This window comes from Podarcis vaucheri, assembly GCF_965113315.1.
Source record: "Podarcis vaucheri genome assembly, chromosome: 1".
Taxonomy (NCBI): Eukaryota; Metazoa; Chordata; class Lepidosauria; order Squamata; family Lacertidae; genus Podarcis; species Podarcis vaucheri.
This window is the reverse complement of record NC_138759.1, coordinates 23,074,607-23,097,904: the sequence shown is the minus strand read 5'-3', so window position 1 is coordinate 23,097,904 and position 23,298 is coordinate 23,074,607. Positions and strand designations below refer to the sequence as shown.

Below are 23,298 nucleotides of genomic sequence, written 5' to 3'. Positions count from 1 at the left end.
ATGAACTTACGATAAAAGTTTCCAAACCCTAAGAACCTCTGCACATCCTTCTTAGTCTTGGGGGTTTTCCATTCCAGCACCGCTTGAACCTTGCCGGGGTCCATGGCCAACCCCTTGTCTGACAAGCGGTACCCCAGGAATTCCACCTCCTTGGTATGAAACTGACACTTCTCCAGTTTCACCCACAGTCTGTTGGCTTGCAGCCTGCTCAACACTTCTCTGACGTCTCTCACATGTTGCTCCTCATTCTCCGAATACACCAACACGTCATCTAAGAAGGCCACGCAATTCTTGTAGAGCAAAGGCCCCAGTACATGGTTCATAAAGGCTTGAAAACACGCGGAGCCTGCTTGTAATCCAAAAGGCATAACGAGATATTCAAATGCCCCCAAAGGGGTGAACATGGTGGTCTTCCATTCATCCCCTTTCCTTATACGTATCAGGTTGTACGCCCCCCTTAGGTCCAGCTTTGTAAAAATCTTTCCTTTTCGCACCCTGGTCAAAATATCATCAATCCTGGGCATAGGAAAAGCCACCGGCTCTGTCACTGCATTTAGGGCCCGAAAGTCACATACCAGTCTCGGCTTGTCCGTGTTCTTTTTATCCACAAAAAACACTGGGCTACCCCCCGCTGCCTTGGACTCTCTGATGAAGCCTCTCTTCAGGTTCTTGTCAATGAACGCTCGCAACTCCTGCATCTCCCTGTCTGACATGGCATACAACCTGCCTACAGGAAGCTGTGCTCCAGGGAGTAAATTGATCTGGCAATCAAAGGGCCTATGCGGGGGTAGTTGGTCAGCTTCCTTCTCGCTGAACACGTCGCTGAGATCAGCATACTGTGATGGCACCTTCCCCTTCTCCATCACTTCCGTCCCTGCTAGGGTGGCTTGGGCCCCTGCTGACCCCTTTTCCCCCCTGCAGTGTTCTAAGCAATGTGCGGAACCGAAGGAAACCACTCTTTGATGCCAGCCCACCAGCGGATCATGTAGGGCTAGCCAGCTCATTCCCAAAATAATGGGAGCGCCTCCCAAGGTGGCCACATTAAACGCTATCAGTTCTGTGTGCCTTGCCACCCTCATTATCATTGGGATGGTCTGCAAGCTGACGCCTCCTCCCAACAGTTCTCTGCCATCGATCGTGGTCACCTGCAGGGGGTTGCTTAAGGGGATAGTCTGTATCTGGTGTTCAGCCGCAAACTCCTTGCTCATGAAATTGCAGGAGCTGCCTGAGTCCAACAGCGCCTTTATTTTTAGGGGGTGTCCATTTTGCAACTCTAGCGACACTTCAATCACTAGAGCAGGTCGAGGAGCTTCTGGCACTGGCACTTGGGAAAGGGGCACTTTCACTGCTCTTTGGCCTGGCTGCAGTGCCCTGCTGGCAACCAGGCGTTGGCTTTTACCTGCTCCGTTTCTCCCTGCTCTTCCCCCTCAACAGTTCCCACCATCCCTTGCCATTCCTTCCTCTGGGGGCAGACTCTGGCAAAGTGGCCTGGCTGTTGGCAGAGATAGCATTTCCGGGGTCCCTTTCCCTCCTTCTTCGCCCCCTCACTGGGCTTTGAAACTGCGCGCGCGCGGGCTGTTCCGATTTCCATCGGCTCTGCCGGCGGGAAAGCTGGCTCAGGAATGTCTGGAATGCGTAACTCCTTCCAACGTTCCCCTCTCCCTTCCCGCCTCTCCAAGGCTCTTGCCTCCTGGCGCGCTCCAATGGTCAGCGCAGATTTGGTCAGCTGATCCATAGACACCGCCCTGGGGCTCCTGGCCAGCTCGTCTTTCACAGCTGAAGAAAGACCTTCTTCAAATAGCATCTGAATGGGTGCTGCCGATAAATCCCACCCCAATCTGTGAATCAGCATGGTAAATTCAGTCCAGTACTCACGGACAGATCTGCTTCCCTGCTTGCAAGCCATTAGCTGTCTGCGCACTACCCCCTCCTCAATATCGCTGGAGAACATGATATCCATTGCACGAAAGAATTTCATAGTGTCCTTCAGGATATCGTTGTGCGTTGCCATCAGGGGTCGAACCCAATCTCGCGCCCCCTTCTCAAGATGCCCAATTACGAAAGCAACTCGGGATTCCTCATCAGGGAACTCATCAAACTGCACATTCAGGGCATATTGCATTTCAGTCCTAAAGGCATGGTAATCCTTGGGGTCCCCCCCAAACTTCTGCACTAATCCTGGTACCTTTCTGGGGAACTGAGTGGTTCTCCCCTTCTTGTCTGCATCTTGAGCCCTCCTCTCCTCGAGCCTCGCCGTCTGCAGCGCAAGTTGGACCTCCAATGCTCGGTATCTGTCTTCCAAGCTTGGACCAGCTCCACCCCCTGCGGCTCCGGCTCCTGCTGGGTCGCTCATGATGCCTTCTCCTGCACAGGCAGCGTACAGAGACTGTCGGACTGCTGTCAGGGGATGATTAGCTGCTTGTGCTTAAAATAGTGCCCCTTCAGAGTTTGTGCGACCCCACAAACCTCTGTGTGTGACAGAGCTCCTCAGACATGTCTGCTCTAGTCACTTGTAGAGTCCGACAGTGGCTGTCTGCGGAAGCGCTTCCAGCAAAGAAGTTCCTTAACGGAAACGCGTCTCCTGGACTCACGACGTGACAGCTTCCGGCGAAGCATAGGTCTCCCTGCAGTTGCTTCTGACACCTCCCCGCTATTTTCGCTCGAAGTGTCTCTCACCCCTTTCTCTCCCCTTCTGCTTCCTGCCTGGGCTGCTGCGTCTCTCTCAGCATTACTGAGATCCTCCTCCAGAGACCCCGCGCTCCCCCTGCTGGTCCCTGCTTTGGCTGTTGACTCTCTCCCAGTCTCTGGGAGCCCTACCACTTCCCTTTCCTCCGATGTCAGTTCCCTGACACATAGAAATGGTAATTAAGCTCTTACTGAACTACTTTCCATTTAAGTATAACTATATGTTTCACACTAATGTTGTGATGGCATACTTCACAAAATATTTCCTTCCAAATCTCAAAATTCCAGAACTGATGCAACCAAAATTACAGCCCTTTATGTCCCACTTATTTTGATGGTAAGGTTAGAAACAGTAAGCATAGCTGATTTTGACTGATTTGTGGCTAATCCACTGAAGTCTGTGCATATGGCTCTTTACAGACCACTGGTCACCAGTGGGAAATAAGAGACATTTCTACCATTTGCAGAGGATTATCTGGCTTGTCTTTTGCAGTGCTACTGTGATCTTTAAATAGATAAACTTTGTTTCAATTGAACAGTGTGGACACTTGATCACCAGCTAAGCTTCCCAGTTCTGCTTATCTTCTCAGAGTGTTCAAGTCACTTTCCTACTCTAGTTTTCTTCCATCCTGTGAAATGAAAACAATTCCTAGTCCATGTAAGAAGCACAGCTGTATACTTGTACAGCTCAAATACAAAGTCATCTCAACTGTCTTGCTTGCATAGCCAATGAATTTAGGCTTGGGAGCTGCTAAACTCTTCAGAATAAACACCTAGAAACTGACCACTTTGTGCATTCTATCACTGCAAAGCAATATTTCTCAAGCTGTCAAGGAGACCCCTTCAGAAACAGCAAGGTGGAAATTGATTTACAAGTCATACTTGAAAAAAAGACTATAAACAGTCAAGGTTCAGGATTTCCAAAAATGTAGGTCACAACAACACAGTAATTGTGTTTCTGCAAATGTTGTGAGACAAATATTCTCAGGGGTGCATTCAACACTGGTCAAATTCAGAGTGGACCCATTAAAATTAATAGGCATGGCTAACCTAAGTACATTAATTTCAATGGGTCTACTCTGAGTTTGACTAACGCTGGATACAACTCACAAGACTAGACATGAGGTGGCATTTTTAAAGGTGTGGCAGATTAGGAATTGGTGCTGTCTTGCAAGTTGGAAGCTGGCAACTATATTCCATGAGGTTTATAGGCTGGCATTGCTGGAAGAAAGAGCAAGATCAATCTCATCCAACATTCATTTTCCAAAGGTTCTGGGAGTTCACAAGTGTAAGGATAAAGGCGATCACTCTCTCCTGTGGCTCCCAGCAACACTTTATCACCAGAACAAACTTGAGCCTGGAGAGCTCAGTTCGTTAGAGTGTGGTGCTGATAATGCCAAGGTTGCAGGTTTGATCCCCGTATGGGACAGCTGCATATTCCTGCATTGCAGGGAGGTTCGACTAGATGATGCTCAGGGTCCCTTTCAACTCTACAATTTGAAGATTATGAACATGGTAGTTCTATTTAGCTAGCATGGCCAACAGCTACCATTAAGCCTATCTTTTTCTAATCCTTTTTTCAAAGCTACCACATGTTCTGCAAGAACACATTAATTATGTGTTCTTTCATCTGCCCTAAACTGATTTTACTGGTTGACCCCAAGATCTGTCGTCACAAGCTGGAGAAACAACTTCTTTCCTCCACAGAGGTTAAAGGAGTGCGAATCACAGTCTCACTACAAAAACCATAGCCTCTTTTAGCCTTTTCTCACAATCAGTTTAAGCCCCCTCAGGACATATGAAGTTAAGATTTCTTGGCCTAGTGTATATCACTTCACACTTGCATTTAATCTCATTTGTTATTCCGTTGCCCATTCATCCACTGTGTAGAGATCCTTTTAGAGCTCTTTACAGTCTGTTTTGTGTTACGCCACCTTGGCTGTCTCTTAGTGAAGACCGAGGTCATTGGACCTGAGCGACCACAGCCCTGCCCACCATGAAACCACCATTGGCAGGACTGGCAGCAACAGCAACGCATTATGTTTATTAAGAAACTACTTGCTTAAGGTAATATTGTATTCTCTTGCTAATTACGCTGTTTTAAATGTGTGTGGCTGGGGAAACCCAGCCAGATGGGCGGGGCACAAGTAATAAATTATTATTATAAATGTGTATTCTGCACTTGACCTCCTTTGTAATGTTTTATTTTGAAACCTTAAGTGAAAATTTTAGTTTCCTAAAATATTGTAGCAAATGTATACAGGCAACAACCATTTCATGCATGTTCAGAGCATGTGCACCTGTGCACGTGCGTATTGCTGCAACCTGGAAGTGGTGGAAATGGGAAGGTAATGGGGCAGGGCAGGCTTACATGTGCTCTGCCAACATACGCGGGGTTCAGGAAAGCATCCCCATCATTTCCTGTACTTTATATGTGACTTTCTTCTGTAATGTTTGATTCTGGATTGTTTTATTTGATATTGTAATGTAGGTTGTAAACTGCTGTGAGATTCCCACCCCCCTTAAAAATATAAAGTAGTATAGAAATGAAAATTATTATTATTATTAATCCTGAAAAAATTGGTAACATCTGCAAACTTGGCTGCCTCACTGCTCACCCCTGATTCCAGTTCATTTATAAATAACTTAAATAATTCAAGTCCCAATATGGATCCTTTGGGACTCCATGGTTTATTTGACCCCATTTGCTAGTCGTTTTCTGGATTCCATCACATTAGTCCTTTACAGCTACAGAGATTGCATAAAGGCCTATTAAATGTCAGGTTCATGAGATCTGGAGATTGGTATTTCACCTTAAAAAACACATCTTTTACAAACGTATTATGTATGGAGCGTGGGCTGCACAATGTGACACATAACAGCAACTTCCAGTTCCCAAGATACTCAAATGGGCTCCTCAGGGACTGTGATGGTTTGAAAGCTCATCTTCTTGACTTTAAAGGTACTTCCTCATAGGTATGTTAATCCTAGCTGCACTGATGCTAGAGATGAGAAACTCAGAACACGACTTTGTTTTCTCTTTTCTTCTCCTCGCTTGCCTTACTGAGATGTGCTATTAAACTAAGCTGAAACTGCAAGTATATAAAAAAAAATCACTCATTTGGAACAATTTATTGATTTAAGCGCCAGAAAGTTGCCAGGCCAAAGGCTATTTAACCTATAGGTTAAACAGATAGGCAGAAAAAGCCAGTGAACTTCTGGCTGCACATTTAATTCTATTTTAGTTTATTCTGTTTCATTTTATTTTTATATCTTGTCCTTCATCCATAGCCACCAGAACTGGTAAGTTATCAAATTTCTGTAATCCAGGCATATATTAAAAGGCTGGCAGAGGGGGGCAGATTTTCAGATTGCATGCTCTAGCTGAGAAGGTCTAATGATGACCTATAGCTCTTTGAGCTTCCCACAAGGATGGCACTACCAGCAAGGCCTCCTCAGCAGATCCAAGGTAACAGGTTGCTGGTATGGAGAGAGGTGTTTTCTTAGGTAAGTGGGGCACAGCTTGTTTAGAGCTATGCAAGTCAACACTAAAACCTTGAATTGGTAGCCAGTGAAAACATTGAAGGGGCAACGTTTTATGGTCTCTCACAGCTGCATTTTGCAGTAGGGGCAACTTCCAAACAGTCTTCAAGGGCAGCCCAAAGTACAGCAAATTGCAATAATCCAAATGGAAAGTTACTAAAGCGTGGATCACAATGGCCACCCTTTCCCGGTCTAGGAATAGCTGTAGCAGGTGAACCAGTCACAAATGGAAAGAAACTCTCCACCCCACTGAAGACACCTGGATCTCAAGTGACAAGGTGGAATCCAGGAGCACCATGAGACTATGGACCTCATCTTTCAGGGGGAATTCAACCCAATTGAGAACAGATCTTGTACCTAATTCTCAGACATGGGACTACCAGTCTACAATGCCTCCATTTTGCCAAGATTCAGCTTCAGTTTGTTGGTCCTCATGCAACCCATTATTGCTTCAGACACTGGTCTAGCAAAGGGGTCTAACTGGGTATAGTTTTGTACCTCAAAGTAGAGAGGGTTACACATAATTGCATTCCTATCTTTGTCTTGATTTTCCCTTCCCCTGCTGTTTCCCACACTCACAAAATCTGGATTAAGCTGCTGAGGCAGGACCTGTCTTTTGCTCATGTTACTTAAAGCATCATGTACATTGTAGGTGCTTATCACTGACAAGGAAACAGTAATCTTGTCTTAATATTGCATTTATCCAAGTTCAAGGAGCAATCTAGAAGCTATTTTCTTAATGGAATAGTGAGGAAAAACTTAACAAATAGGACATTTTCTGTTAGCATACCAAATGTCTCATTTTGTTTTGTCTTGGTATGAGCTCAGCGTACTAGCTCAGACCCTGTCACTTTGAAAAATAATTCTCAGTACAAATATGCAACTTTATAGACAAATAAAGGGCACTTTGAAGGAACAAACTCAACAGATAAGATCCCTAGACACATTAAGGACTCCCAGCCCATTAACTAAACATGGCAAATTACGATCAAACACCGTACAGTTCTACAACAATCTGTCAGAATTGTTTTAGAAGCACATAGTTGAGAGACTAGACTGTTTTGACAAAGACATCTCATTCTGTCTGTCTGCATTCTCTTTAAAGGGTTTTAAAGCAAGGAAACCAACTCCAGACCTTTAGTATATTAGGTTTAAAGCCGACACTTATAAGTACTGATGTTTTCCGAAAGTCAAAAACAGAATGGCTGTAGGAGTTCCGCCAGTTCTGAAAATTATAGTTCTGTCAGCTCTGAGGACTGTAGTGACAAAGTCCTGTGACACTCGCAAAAGATCTTGCAAGGGTCAGATTCTAAAGCATTTGCAGCACAATTCTACACATGTCTACTCAGAAGCAAATCCCACTAAATTTAATGGTGTTTACTCCCAGGTATGCATATTGCGAAATATTCCGTCATGATTCATTTAGGAAAAGACATTACAAGATGTAGATTACCATAATGGTCACTAAACTCTTCTCAAAGATGGGATGTTTTGGCAGCTGTCAGTAGCAACTGCAGCGGGGAGTGGGAAAGCAGGAGGGGGAAGTGACCATGCCATATGACTAGCAAAGAGACCAAAGCCAACTCAGCAATATTGCAGCCATATTAGTCAGGGTAAACTGGCCTACTGATTAAAGTAAGCTCATGTCAGCAGGCATAACTGTGCCCATTTTGTAGAAATGCAACCTATGGCACTAGACACTTCTCACAAATGTCAGAATCTGATTCCTCTTCTCTAACATACATGATGTTTAAGACTATTCATACTTGAAAGTGGGAGGAATTTTTCAATTTTTTTAAAAAATGTGACAGTTTTAGTAGTCAAATGATTGAAGTTTTTCTTATTTCCCATCCTGCTGCCTTGACTCTTCCAATTCTACCATCACATATTTTGCGCTGGAAAATCTGTCTTTGAGCACACATGTGGCTGCTTTTCAGCAGCCATCACAACTGGACACAACCAATCAAGTAAAAACCAACATACCCAAGTATTTAAGCCACAAGCAGAGAAAAGGAACTAACAACGCTCCATGCCCGAGATGGCTGCAGGACAGTTAGCTGCAAATGATTAAAAATGAGGAATGTAATGTGTTGCTGGAAACGCATCAGTAGGTTTTCTTAACAAGACAGGAACTGGTGCTCATGTTCTACATACTGTGTAAGAAGCTTTATGGAACATCTTGGCTGCACCTACAATATGCTTGCAATAAATGCTATATAATCAACTTGTTGACAACAGAAATATTTACATGGGATGCTTAATTTGGCAGGGACAGTTCCTTATCGAGCTCTTTTTTCCAGTCATCTTCTCTTGACGGGAAACATTTTCACATATGCCAATACTACAAAAAATTGCTACTTAAATGCCATTTATATCCAGGTTTTTGGCATTTGGGAGCCGAAACGTTCGAAAATGGAGCCATTCAACAACCAAGGTTTGACTGTACTCACTTGCCATGGCAAGTGTGCTGCTGCCATTTTGTTTCCAGCCTTGGAGTTGCAGAGACAGGCAGGGATCATTCTGGCAGGTATGCAATAATCCCTGCCTCTTCCCCAGCTCAAAAGTTGGGAGGAATGCTGAGAGCTCTTTAGCTACTAGGCTGCTTGGAAAACTCAAATGTACAGTCTGTCACCCTTGCCTGCTTTGGAGAAGAGGAAAGTAGAGAAAGTGGAAGATTTTTGCTAATGCATGACTGAGGTGACTAGGCACTTAGGCAAACTCTACAACACATTTTCCCATCTCAAGTACTCACCTGAGACAGCCAAGCCAACAAGGGGAGGGGCAGCTGACCATAACTTTTGGTTTGACACTGCTAAGGCCGGTCAAGAACTGGGGGCGACTGTTTGAACATGTAGCTTTGGAGGTGGGATGAAATATGAATGCAAATTGATAAAAGGAGAAGAAACCAAACACTTGTCAAATTAGGATTTTATGGCAGATTATAGTGGCTTGGTCCCTGCTCCTGACAACTTAGCAGTTCGAAAGCACGTCAAAGTGCAAGTAGATAAATAGGTACCACTCCGGTGGGAAGGTAAACGGCATTTCCGTGCACTGCTGTGGTTTGCCAGAAGCAGCTTAGTCATGCTGGCCACATGTACGCCAGCTCCCTCAGCCAATAAAGTGAGATGAGCACCGCAACCCCAGAGTCGGTCACGACTGGACCTAATGGTCAGGGGTCCCTTTACCTTTATAGTGGCTAAAAGTGGGAGATGAAAGTCAGGAAGTCCCCAGAACAAACAGCCCCTCAACCAGGAACTCACTTAGGCAAAGCATTATTTCAGCATCAACTTCCCATGAGCAACATGGACAGCATACCAGTCTACCTTACAAGCCTCTTGATGGTATACAAATGCCACATGTTTTTAAGAAGAGGTTTTTAAGCAAAGGTTGGGTGGCCATCTCTAATGGATGCTTTAGTTGAGATTCCTGCATTGCAGGGAGTTGGACTAGATGACCCACAAGTTGCCTTCCAACTCTATGTTATTCACAGATATGCCTTTAGAATAATATATTATTCTTCTTATTCTTAATACCCTCCCATCTGGCTGGGTTTCCCTAGCCACTCTGGGCAGCTTACAGCACATATAAAAATTTGTAAAACATCAGACATTAAAAATTTCCTGATACAGAGCTGCCTTCAGAAGAATGTATATTTAAGAAATTTTGCAAAGTAGGAGAGAAAAGGCAGAGAAACAAAAGGTTCCCAGTAATTTGATACCAATGTTTAACTTCCATGCACAACCGAGAATTTAATCATAGAGGTTTTCAGGACAGAGTTCTGTTCCTACAGCTAAAATGACATTAAATGAGTATCAAGTTTTTAATTCTGTTCTGACTGTAGATTGTGTAGTCAAGCATACATAAATATTAGTATCAAATTACTGGGGGAAAAATGTGAATCGGAATGACCTGCTTCCACATTATAATTCAAAATAGTTTGTTATGTATAACTAACATCGGTTTATAAATGAAAATTCAGCTTCAGGCGGAAGGCATTCAGTACCCATGACTACCAAACCCATGAAGATGCTTCTGACAAGGTACCCAACTGGTCTTGCTCCTTGAAACTAAGCAATGTGCATGCCAGCCATGCCCTTTGGCCATTATACACTTGGTGCCTGTCTGAAGGGAATCTAGCCACAAACATCCATGTTGTCTAGAGCCCCCTATAGTCCAACACTGACTGCATGTCACCTGCATCAAGGCTGATGCCTACAGAACAAAACTAGTTCATATTGAACAAATGAAGAGGACTGATATGTTTTCAAGTTCACAATTATTTTTTTTGATCATGTGTTTTTAATACGATACTGGAGCCATGAGCTCCAGATAATTTTTAGCACTTTTGTCTGTAAACGCCGTTCCCTCCAAGGGAAAAAGCAGCATCCTTTTACATGGGTTTTCTACTTCTGGGCAGATAGCTAATAACACATAACACACCTTACCATTATTCTGGATAGGCACAAATTTCTCCTGCGCTTTGGCAAACGATATTTTTCATGCACTGAAGATGTATGTAGGATGGGTTCTCTGTGTTATGGCCCATAGTGGTAAAACTGCTGTTCCACCAATCTAAGTTTGGAAGTTAATTGTTTGACAAGTGTTGAAGTTTTTAAAAGATGTCCACAATTAACTACTCTAAATTATCTAGTTAATTAAGACACAAGTCACACAGTTAGAAAGTACAATTCACATTAAAAATGTATTAGATAACAGCCCATGCAGATCAAGAATCACTTCTGTTATTTGTAATCACAAGCTCATATCTCTTAGAAACACAGGAAGCTGCCTTATACTAGGTCAAACTATTGATCTGTCTGGTCCAGTACCGTCTGCTCACTTACAGTAGCTCCCTAGAGTCTTAGGAAAGGAGAGAGGACTTTTCCATCACCTATTTCAACTGGCTTTAACTTATTGTCTCAGTAAAAAAGGAACAAAACAAAGAGAAGCTTATCTGTGAAGTTCAGAAATTCAAACAAAAATCCCAGTAGTTGGAAAAGTGATAGTAAATACATGTTGGGATGTTTTAACCGTTGCCCAATTTTATAAAGGAAACTGCCTTCATAAGCATTTGCTGAAAATAGCATATAAATATTCTAAATAAAACAGTGCAATAGTGTCATGATTTTAAATTCAACTCATGTATCTGAGAATGTGATTCACTGGGTTGTAATCCAATGAAGTTGCCCTATTAGTGCAATGCCTTCAATTTGCAGAACAGAACATCCCCTCTGTCTCCTTTTCTTGTTACTCTCCCAATGTGCTATAGAGGATTGGGGGAACCCTCAGAACAGAACTGGTGGAGGGGAGGGAGGGGAAGTTTCTTTGGGCAAGCAGAAGTCCATGCAGCAACAGGACAACTTCACTGGATACAACCCAATCCTTTGAACATTTGAATTTGGCAGTGCCAAGTCTTTTATTCATTCCAACTGATTAATGCTGGGCCATAGCTTTCAGTAAAATTAACAGACATGCAATATTATTTGAAGTGCTGAAAAATATATTTAAAAGGGGAAAAAATTGCTGAATTCTACCTGACTTGAGGCAAGGTTCCAATATGCAAGCTTGGCGAAAAGTGAACTTTCACTTCTCAAGCGTATGTAATTATCAGCTGACATTTATAGTAATTGAACCTTCCTAAAACATTAATTTTAGCTCAACTAGTTTGATTATATTTCAGTCAACTGAAATTAATAGCTGTTTTTAGAAACATCTAAAGATCTGCCACTTCTACTGTCATACCAAAAAGAACACAAACCTAGCCAGACATGCAACATGTCCATCATCATGGGTTGTATACTTCTACTTGTGCAATGCCTGGCACCTATCTACTGTGGCATCCCCTTCCAAGAGACACTCCTGAGGAATTGGGGCGGGGGCTCCAGTACAGAAGGTAAGGTGACTGGCAAAAGCTGGACACCCTACTTTCCAAAAGGACAAACGGAAAACAACCAACCTTGTGCGACTTAAGCTCTTCCAAATTAAGCTCTTCCAAAATGGGTAAATACAAAAATTGGTATTTAATTACTCATATCACAGTACAAGAGCAGATTCATTTTTATTATTTTTATAGTACATGCTACTTTACAAAACAAAAGGACGGGCCTCTACCGTGAATAGCTGACAAGACAACTTTTGACAGCAAAAGTATAGAAATATGAGACATCATCATCATCATCTTATTTATTTATTTATTATTATTAATAATAATAATATTTCCTGCCTTTTCCCCTGATGGCACTCTAGGCAATTTACAGAACCACTACAGTTTCAGATGGTGGTCAAAAGGGCTGTAGCCAAACATTTAACAGAAACGGTGAATTTTAAGACAGGTACTAAAGGAAGAGAGGTGACAAAAGTGACATGGAAAGGTGGACCAGGTAAGAGGGAAAATAACGAGGACAGAGTCCCTTAAAAGGACAGAAGAATCTGCAATGGCAGATAATAAATAATAAATTATTATTATTATTATTATAACCTGAAGGGAACAGGATAGGAAATAAGAACAAAGAGCTAGGGTGGGGCAGTAAGTGCAGAGCCTTAAAGGTAAGGCAAAAGAAATTGTTCTGGATTCAGAATAAGACCTGTACAGGGATTTGAGCAGGGGTATTACACGTTGTTTGCAATGTAGTGCACACCCTGAGTACATTTTCAAGTAGGAAGGTAGAAAAGAAAATATTTAAGTAAACAAGGTAGCTCAAAATGGTCTCAACAGTGAGAATGGTGAATAACCTGGACAGCAGAATCTCAAATAGAGGTGAGAAATATGATAAAGGAATACCAGAAAAGGTTTTCCAGCAGTCAAGGTGAGAAACAACCAGAGCCAGGACCAGAGTTTCAACAAAAGGAACAAAAAGCAAGCTGTCAATATCTGTTGTGCTGTACAGGGGGAAGAGACATGATTCAGTAACAGACTGAATATCAGGAGCAAAAGCCATGTATTTGGGTCCGGATAGGATTGATGCCAATGCATAGAGAAGAAAGGAAAGCTTAGGAAGCCTGGGTGAGCTGTTTGAGATAGTGATGGAACACCTAGGGAGGAACAGATAAAACAACTGGAGATAAAGAATTGGATACCTGGAGAGGTATAACTGGGTGTCAACACACAGGTAATACAGAAAAACTATATTTTGTTTTGTGTCAACCAGGGGTGGGAAACTGGATCTGACTGGAAGGTCAGATCCAGAAATAGTCAATCCTTGACAGGTGGGAGGATATTTTTGTTGAATTGATTTTTGTTCCAGGAGCTTGTATATGTGTGTTTTATTCTGTTTTCAACATATATACTGCTTTAATAAAGTGGTCTGATAATGATGATGATGATGATAATAATAATAATAATATCGAAGGCCTGTCAGGCATAATTAGGCCTATAGGCAAAGTATTCCCCACCATTGGTGTGGAGCTGCAAGAGTCCAGGAGTAAAATGCTGATGGAACCCAACCAGGAGTAAGCAAGGTGTTGTATCACCAGTTCTGTACCTATCCACCACCATCAAAAAGAAGGCAAAGACAGATTAAAAAATCTTAATATAGAGCTCATCAAGGTAAAGCAGAATAATTATTAATATATAGGTGACTCCTTGTCAGATCTTCCACAGTCGCAGACTTGTATGTGTACACTTAAAAAACAAAGGGTGAATACTACAAATACATCATATACCGTAGATAGTTCAGTTGGTTTGAGCATGGTGCTGATAAGGTTGCAGGTTCGATGCCAGTATGGGATGACTGCATAGCCCTGCATTGCAGGGGGTTGGACTAGATGATCCTCAGGGTCCCTTCCAACTCTACAATTCTGGAAGATCAACTCAACAAAGAAACAATATTGTGCCCTCAATAGGGTGCTGCAGCCACTATGTGGCAAACCTTAGCACATACTATGCTGTGGAAAACTGTATTTCAGCTTAACCTATACCCCAGAGAGGTTGAGAGAAGGAGAAGAATTTTTTAAGCATTTCGTGCACCGAAAAGAATACTTAAATAATAGAAGCGAACAGAAATGAATCTGAACTTTGCACTTCCAAACCATTAGCCAAGCAAAGGATCACTTATAATGTTCTGAATTACATCATATGAAAATCAGTGAGATCAACACTTCAGTCAAGTTATCAGAAATGCTATTCACAGCAGGCACAGAGCTTGTGTCCCCCCCCCCCATTGCAAGAGCAATGGTTTTGAACTTGGGCTAGGGTAGTGGTGGGGAACCTGTAGCCTACAGGCCTCACATAACCTCTGGGAATGTAATCCTGAGGGAAAATAAGTGTTTTCAAATAAATGTCTAGCCCTCATAATTGCAGAGGAAAAGTTAGTAATATACAATGCATAATTTACTGATGCAATCTGCCACACTGAACTAGTTTCCTATCCCTGTTGTACCACACAGCCTTGCAAGAAGTGGTTGGGAAGACATACGGATGTACTCCTTTGTTGTCCCATCACAGTTTACCCAATCATTTAAATGGTGTTTGTGTCTGTTAGAGAAGCCTATTACTACTCTTCTAGGTTTTTTAAAAGGCTTTACCCAGAGGTAATGCCAGGACAGGTCTGGTAAAGAGAGTTCCATGTGAGCATGTATTTACTCCTCTCCCACCTCCCCTACTACTAGTTTTCTCTAACTGTAAGAACATGAGAGCCTGCTGAATAAAAACAGGGGTCCAGCTACTCCAGCATCCAGTTCTCACAGCAGCCAACAAGATTCCTATAGGAAGCCTGCAAGCAGGACCTGCATGCAAAAGCAGTCTCTCCTTCTATAGGTTAACCTGACATCCTAATTGGCAAAGTATGGTGAATGTTAACCTCTAAAACCATTGTTTGCAAACCTCTTTCAAACAGTAACTTCAAACTGTGCTTCGGAGGCAAGCTATAACCATTGTTTGGCAATTCATAACAACAAGAGACTGAGAGGAGATATGATAGCCATCTTAAAATATCTCAAGGGCTGTCACATGGAAGATGAAGCAAGCTTGTTTTCTCCAACTCTGGGGGGTATGACTCGAACCAATGGCTTCAAGTTACAAGAAGGGAAATTCTGACTAAACATCAGAAAAAACTTTCTGATAGCTGTTCCATAGTGGAATGGTCTCCCCTGGGGAAGCTGGGGAATCTCCTTCATTAGAGGTCTTTAAGCAGAGGTTGGATGGTCATCTGTCATGGATTTGCAGTGCAGGGGGTTCGACTAGATGACCCTTGGGGTCCCTTCCAACTCTACGATTCTATGAAATCAGGGATGAAGGAGCATAAAGAGCTACAAGAGTGTTTCCTAAACCATGCGTAAGCACTATCTCTGAACCGAGTTGATATGCTGAGTTTGTTAAAAAGCTCTTTGGACACACTTTTCTCAATGTATAGTCTACTATCAGAAATAAGTTCATGGCAACAAATTTCTACCTAGGAAACAAATGTGAGGTGGTTTAACAAACAAGAACTTGATTAGTAGAAGGAGAGTTACTAGATCTTAAAAAAATTATCTACCATGTAAAATGCACTCAATTACTGTTACACAGAAGGTGAGAGAATTAATTAACATTTGCAGAGAGCTACCACATCTTCAATAAATACCGTATATCAAATCTCTAATATAAAAAACACCTTAAATCAAACTATATCTAGGGAGCACAGACAAGGCGGCCACTAATAAATGCAGACTACAAAGGGAGCAAGAATTACAGCAACACAAAGCACAGCTGCTTCCACTGAATGAAATATTTTAACTACCGGTACTTCCAATAAATGACAATGGAAAATGCTACTGGTAATTGTGTTATCCACTACACACCCATGAAAAAAATCATGTTGCAGCAAAATTTATAAAGTACAAGAGAAATGAACTGTATCATCATCATTCTATTCCAAAAGGTGTTTATATCTGCAGTCTGCATCTATAAGCCTTCCCGGCTTTTCTGGATGCTAACAGCATAATAGCCAGCTTTTCTGTATTGCCTTTCATGCTTGAGAATCTCAAGAGTCTACAGAGAGTCTGCCTCAGATACGGATGAGAAACTTTGCGCAAAATGAGAAAAGTCACCCTAGAACCTTGATTCAAGGAAGAAAAAATTATTATGTGATCACAGAACAAGAAAGCTCTATAGACAAAGATAGGATTAATTCAGTGGCATAAGTGTACTACAGTGTGACCTTTGTGAAAAATTAGCTGATCCAAGAGATCCTGAAACAATTGAAATTGTAGCACTAGAGCTTCATATATATTGCACCTCACCAGTGATAGAATAGTAAAAAAGATATAAATAAATAAATAAGTCTCTATAAGGCCCTCTCAAGCATCAATAGGGTAGGGGACTTCAGTTTTGCAGTGCTTCTGAAGTCCACAACAGGCAGAACAGCTTTAAGTAAGATTCTCTCTCTACACTACACTTTGGACTATAATTGCTTACTACATGGTAGATACTAAATGATTTCTAATCACTGAACTCAGCAGTTCCTCTCCATGGTGTGGTGTATTGATTCAATCTCTATCCCAACTTTTAATTAGTGATGGCCAAGTCTGCTAACAAACAAAAAAACCTAACAAATACTGCACAAAGTAAGAGATCAACAACTTCCATATCCATTCCAAACTCCACCAGCAATTTTCAGATAAACTCTAACTATCCTACCAGTCTTTGCACTGTCATCTAAACTTTCTCAGTTTAGATGTTGGCCTCCCTGGAGAGAGAATACCCAAGCTGTGATGTGAAATGGTTGTTATTACCACAAAGCTGTTAAGCAAGACCATTATTGTACCATACACAAGCAAAACTAATGAGGTGTCATCTAGAAGAAACACAATTACCTCTGTCAGGGAGGTTGAAAGAATAAACTCACTCCAAGTAAACACTGAGCTGTCTTTTTTTTTTTTTACAATTTATCACTCATTTTCACAACTCTAAAAAGCAAACCTGAACTGAAAAATAACGAGTTGCTTAATGCTTCTGAGCTTAAATCCACAGGAAAGAGAACAAATGAATAGAAAGGGGGGGGTGCATTTTGGATACACACACCCAGAACACACAAATCACACTCTGACTCTTCCATGCCAGTTCTTTGCAGACTTACAGCACAATCATGTCTGTGTTTATTCAGGAATAAATCCCACTACGTTCAATAGGGCTTAGTCCAATGTGCCTGTGTTAAGGCTACAGACTTCTTCAGACAGACGAAAGAATGCAAGCGGGCGCAAGATCTTCCTGTGCTGCGATGTTATTATGGAAGGCCCACTACAAATCATATCCTTTTGGGAAGAGCTCTCTGCTTTGGCACTTCGGTGCCAACTTAAAAGAGTAAGGAAGAAGAGCCTGTGCAAGTACAAAGCAGAGAGAGAGAAAACTTGGACCCAGGTCCACATTCGAACACTATGAATCCCGAATTATTGCAAAGGATACCGAAAAGGGGAAAGTTGTGGAGGGGTGGGGGGAGGAGGGAGAGAGAGAAAGAGAGAGAGAGAAAGAAAGAAAGAAAGAAAGAAAGAAAGAAAGAAAGAATTAGCATACCAAACCCTAGTTTAGGATGTCAAATGCTCAGGACCCATCTCCCTTTAAAAAAAGTAAGGGAGCCGGGCAAAAAAGCAAAGCCCGAGGACGAGAAAGGGAGCGGGGGGGTGAGCTTGTGGGTCACCCCGGGGGATAAAGAGGCAAAGGATAAAAGGGGGAAGATTCAAAGGGCGGGCGTTCGCCACAAGTGTAAAAAGAAAGAAGCTGTCAAGGAGCGCACCGCCGGGGCTCCGAAGTGTGTCTGGCGAAGTAAAGTGGCCGTCGGAAGAAGAGAGGCGAGCGCTCGCCGGGAGCCTCGGGCATTTGGGGGGTCGCCTGTCTCCCCAGACCCTCGACTGGGTTTTGAGGGAGGGAAGCACCGGGGCGGAACTCGCTGCCACCCAAACACCGGGGACAGGAGCGCAGGGGCAGGACCCCGGGGTTTGCCTAGAGGCAGCGGAGGGAGGAGGACGAGGACGGCGGCGGTGGAGCGGGGCATCCCCCATAGGGCCCGGGGAAAGGGAGGGGAGATTCGGGGGGCTACATAACAAACCCCCCCCTCCGCGCCATACACACGCCTCGCAAGTGCCCCTCTGGACCCCCTTCCCCTCCTCCCTGCTCTCACCGAGCGCGTCTTTCAGCTGCAGCCCGGAGCCTCCATGATCCCCGGCTGGGCTGCAGGGGCCGGCCCGCCTCAGCGGCTCTCGCTACTACCCCCTCCTCGGTCTGCTCCGGCCGCCGCCGCGGCCGCCATTTTGAGCCACAGACTCCGGCCAGACTCGTTCGGGAGGAGGAGGAGGAGCGGGAGGGGGGAGGAGGCGGGAGGAGCGAGCACGGAGCATGCGCAGCGTCGCCCTGGACACGTGGTGCGCTGAGGGAGGGAGGGAAGCGGCAAGGAGAAATTGCCCGCGAAGAGGCGCTGGGTGGGTTTCCCGTGCACGTCGGAACGCAGGGAAATGCTTTACGCCGAGTCAGGCCGCTGGTTCTCCGGGGTTTGAGGCAGAGGCGGAGCCTCTCTCTCTTTCCCCCCAGCCTTTCCTGGGGATTGGACGAGGGGCTTCCAGCGCGCAAAGGGCTGGCTCTGCGCGGCGCTCCTTACTCGCCAGTAAAGCGCGCGCAGGAGTGCGCTTGCCATGCAGAGCGCGATCGTATGCACACTTTCCAGTGCACCTTCCTGTCACTGCAGAAAGTCCAGGAGCTAATTCTGGATGCAGGTTTGTTGCACAAGAGTGCCAAATCCATTTTACATCTGCTGTTATTCCATTAAATCTCACCTGCAAAAAAGTGACAATCTACAAGTGACATTCGTCTTTTTCTAGATAATCAGTTAATTACTTGGTCTCTGTGGTGCCATAGGACAAGGCACCTTTCTTGGCATTTGCTGAAACAGATCAAACATGGCTGCCCTTGTATTGGTTTCATCAGTAAAAGAGGCTTGAAACTAATCTGGGCCACCCTAGAATTGCATGTATAAGAAGACTTTGGGAAACTTGTTGTTTAGTCGTTTAGCTGTGTCTGACTCTTCGTGACCCCATGGACCAGAGCATGCAAGGCACTCCTGTCTTTCACTGCCTCACGCAGTTTGGCCAAACTCATGCTGGTAGCTTCGAGAACACTGTCCAACCATCTCATCCTCTGTCGTCCCCTTCTCCTTGTGCCCTCCATCTTTCCCAACATCAGGGTCTTTTCCAGGGAGTCGCCTCTACTCATGAGGTGGCCAAAGTACTGGAGCCTCAGCTTCAGGATCTGTCCTTCCAGTGAGCACTCAGGGCTGATTTCCTTAAGAATGGACATGTTTGATCTTCTTGCAGTCCATGGGACTCTCAAGAGTCTCCTCCAGCACCATAATTCAAAAGCACCAATTCTTCGGTGATCAGCCTTCTTGATGGTCCAGCTCCCACTTTCATACATCACTACTGGGAAAACCATGGCTTTAACTATACAGACCTTTGTTGGCAAGGTGATGTCTCTGCTTTTTAAGATGCTGTCTGTTGGGAAACTTATCAAACACCAAAGAACAGACAAGTGTCTCCAGCTATATTTCCCACAATGCTGCTGACAGAGGTCACACACCACACATTTAAAGCACATGGCATCCCCTCTCCCAAATACCTCTGGGAATGATAGTTAAGAGCAGGTGCGGGAATTGTAGCTCTGTAAGGATAAACTCTTGGGGGAAGCAATTTGCTTTAAATATATGGTGTGAGTGTGACCAAAGTAATCTGCTTCAGGGCATTTTGAGAAGTTAAAATGGGTAGGCTCCAGTCACTACCCATGAAGAAAGAAAAAAACCATTTAAAGAAGGTCCCTGGACTCAGCAGTAGACTCTGCTAGGGTATTGAGGCTCTGGCATTGACCAAGGATGCCAGGTATTGGTGGAAGTAAATTGTCAGGTAGAAGCAGATACTTAATTTAAAAGTGCTTCCTAATTGAGGTTTTCTTTTTTAAAAAAATCAGGCATGTGACACCTATGAGCCACCCACAAGCTGCCAGCTTCCACTGCTAGTCCAAACTTCAGAGCAGGACTTCCAGGTTCACTGATGGTGTCATGTTCTAAAACAGGGACTATAGGCTGGCCCATTAGGATGAATGGGGCACTGCCTTGCAATCTGCCTCTAACCAACCCCACCTGCCTGCCTTCTTACTTAACATCCATTGCAGGGGATGACAATGGCTTTCAGCTTCCTCCTCAATCTCAGTGTTGCCTCCATAGGGAAGATGATGGGGGCAAAACTAGAACTGGTTGGCTCTGCCCATCATAGGGTTCTGGGAACACCTACAGATGAACTCCCTGCCTCCAGAAGCAGTTTAGTCATTCTGACCACATGACCTGGAAAGCTATCTGTGGACAAATGCCAGCTCCCTTAGCCTGAAGCAAGATGAGTGCCACACCCCATCGTCACTTTTGACTGGACTTAACTGTCCAGGGGTCCTTGTACCTTTACTTTTTTTCTTTTTCTTTTTACCTTCCAGGGTGTATGAATAGATTCCATGTCCGGCTGTTCTTTACATCCATTTTTCAAGACATGTCTTTGCATATGTTAGGCAGCTATGTGGTTGCATCCTAAATCCAGAGGCCAATCAAGCAAAACATTTTGCTTAAGTCTTTAGTCCAGAAGGATTGCTTAACAGCACTAAGAAATATAAAACTTAAATTAAGGCTGCAATCCTGTGCTCAGTTGTCCAGGAATAAGCTTTATTTTACAGTGCAATGTTATGCTTGCCTACTCAGAAGCAGATCCCACTGTGTTCAATGGAGATTTCCCCGTGGTAAGTGGGTGCAGGGCTGCAGTCTAAGAATTTAATCCCAATATTACTTTCTTGCATGTAAGTCCTATTGAATTTAATAGGATTTATTTCCGAGTAGACATGTATAGGATTGCACTGTAAAATAAGACTTACTCCTAGATTAGTATGCATAGGATTGTAGCCTTAATTTCAGTTGAGGGTTGTGATAAATCTGAGTAAATGTACACAGAATCAAACTGTATAACTGCTGACATTCATTTTGTCATTCAGAACTTAAGACTTCAAAACCAGCACTGGTACCAATAGAAATTTATTACCTGGAAAGACCTTATATTCGGCATCATTTTGTTTTATATGCCAACATCTTGAAGTGCATCTGTAGGATACGGTTGGAAAATTTTATAACTAAGCAATGCCTGCAGTTTGGAGTAAAGGTTCATTTGTGCTGTGTGCTGCAGAGATATAACTAAAAGATAGCTCATACTCTCAAAAGCATGCTGTCTGTGGTCTTCATTCAGCCAATAACCACAAGGCAACCACTGAATGGAGAATCACAGAGTGTTAGGTATCCATTCTGAAAAATAAACAGCACTTGGAGTCTGTAGTCTTGGTGCCATAATCATTCACAGACCTGTCATTTTACTCACTGTGCTCAAGACTGCCTAATTTGGTTTTTCTCTGCCACCTATGCTGTGACTAGGTGTGAAGGATCAAAGAATTTTAGTGTAATTCATCACTTTTTTCTTCTTCCTGGATGAGTTGGCAGTTCAGTTTTTTAGATCACTGTGACAGTATATCAAAGCAAGAAAGCAATGTCTTGACAGCCCTAGTAATTAGGCTTGAATGCAGGTAGTGAGACAGACCTGGATTTACTGAGCTTTGCTGTGCTAACTATGCATTATTAGCTAGGAGACTTGAGTGGTGATATCTGGGCGCACTGACTGAAGCGCTGGGAAGTTTTTCCTCTAGGCCTCTTGCAAATAATACTTGATTATTACAACAAAACAGTTTAAATTCAGTTCATTTTGTTCCCTACACTGACAGACTGCGTACACACAATATATTTAAAGCACCTCTCCTACAAGAATCCTGGGAACTCTAGTTTGTTAAAGGTCCCCAGGATTCCTGGGTGTTTCTGTGCACTTCAAACATTTGGTGCACTGTCAATCTCACACACATTCACCCCACAGCTTCTATCCAGTGTGAAAACAACATACAAAAATGCATTATATTGGGTGAAAATGCTTCCGAAAATGTGCATGTTAGTCAAAACTGCATCAAACTGTGTTTATTAGGGGAAATTTTGAAGAATTTTCATGAGATTATTATGTATTTATTTTTTGCAAATTGCTGCAGAAATGTAGAGAACTGAATTTAATATTAGAAATATGAGAAACTGAGAGAACCAACACTGACAAATCCTTCCATCTCTGTACCATCATCATAATATATTATTTATACCCCGCCCATCTGGGCATCATCCACTTATACCACACAGTACTGTTTCCAAAGGTGGACACCAATTATGGGAAACACAAGCCATGAGGGGCGTGGCCTGTGGGCCAGGTAGAATTGCTTGGAGGGTCTCATTCAGTCCTGTTGCCTGGGTTTCCTTGTTCTCACCTTGTTCTCTTCTAATGGCAATGGCACCCACCTGAGAGCTGCCGGAGCTGAGTTCCGGTGAGTTCCGGCTGAAAAAAGCCCTGCCTAAACTATAGGATGAAGGAGGAGGGTGGGAAATACAGCTGGTAAAACTTAGAATGCCGATCTGTTTTTAGAACAGCAGAGGAGGGAAGGTTGTTGGCTGCTCACCGAAATATGGGGAGTGAATCAGCACCTTCTGGCTAGGTGTGGTTGCCATTCCCTTTGTACGGAATATGAATTGTGCATCATCCACTTAAACCGCATCTCAGTGAAATCCAATGTAGCTTAGATTTGTCATAGTTTGACTTGAAGGTGCCTGGGCCCCAAACCTGAAGTCCTTAAATAAAATCAAGAATCGTTCCTTATCCCTGCTTGACTGCAGGCAAGGCAAAGCTACTGCTAATTTGACTGCCGTGTCCTAATTGGCACCAGCCATACAAAAGAAATCATGGAACTGGAGATTGGTCAATAACTCTTCCTGCAGCAATCGGAATGTGCCTCACGGCAAACGCCTTGTCTCCCTCAACCTGCCCGACATGTCTATTTTTGGACTGCTGTGTAGCAGAGCATAAGATCAGGCTTGCAGTCAGTAGATCAGAAGGCCAAGTTGGGATGTGTGTGTTTAAATGTTTCTAATGGACTTTTCAATGCATCATCACAAACTTCAGATTCAGGTGTGGGGAACCTTAGACACACAAATGTGAGTGGGG

The 23,298-nt window shown here is 43.5% G+C and overlaps 1 protein-coding gene and 1 long non-coding RNA gene across 2 annotated transcripts in view; one reads left to right on the top strand and one right to left on the bottom strand.

Moving 5' to 3' along the window:
• BTBD7 (BTB domain containing 7) overlaps positions 1-18,465 on the bottom strand; it is an 81,653-nt gene extending 63,188 nt beyond the window's left edge. Inside the window, exon 1 of the mRNA XM_082232412.1 lies at positions 18,321-18,465. The gene's annotated coding sequence lies outside the window, so the exon portion shown is untranslated. The remainder of the gene's footprint in view (positions 1-18,320) is intronic.
• Positions 1-23,298, top strand: part of LOC309539044 — a 158,029-nt gene that overhangs the window by 124,170 nt on the left and 10,561 nt on the right. The window lies entirely within an intron of this gene.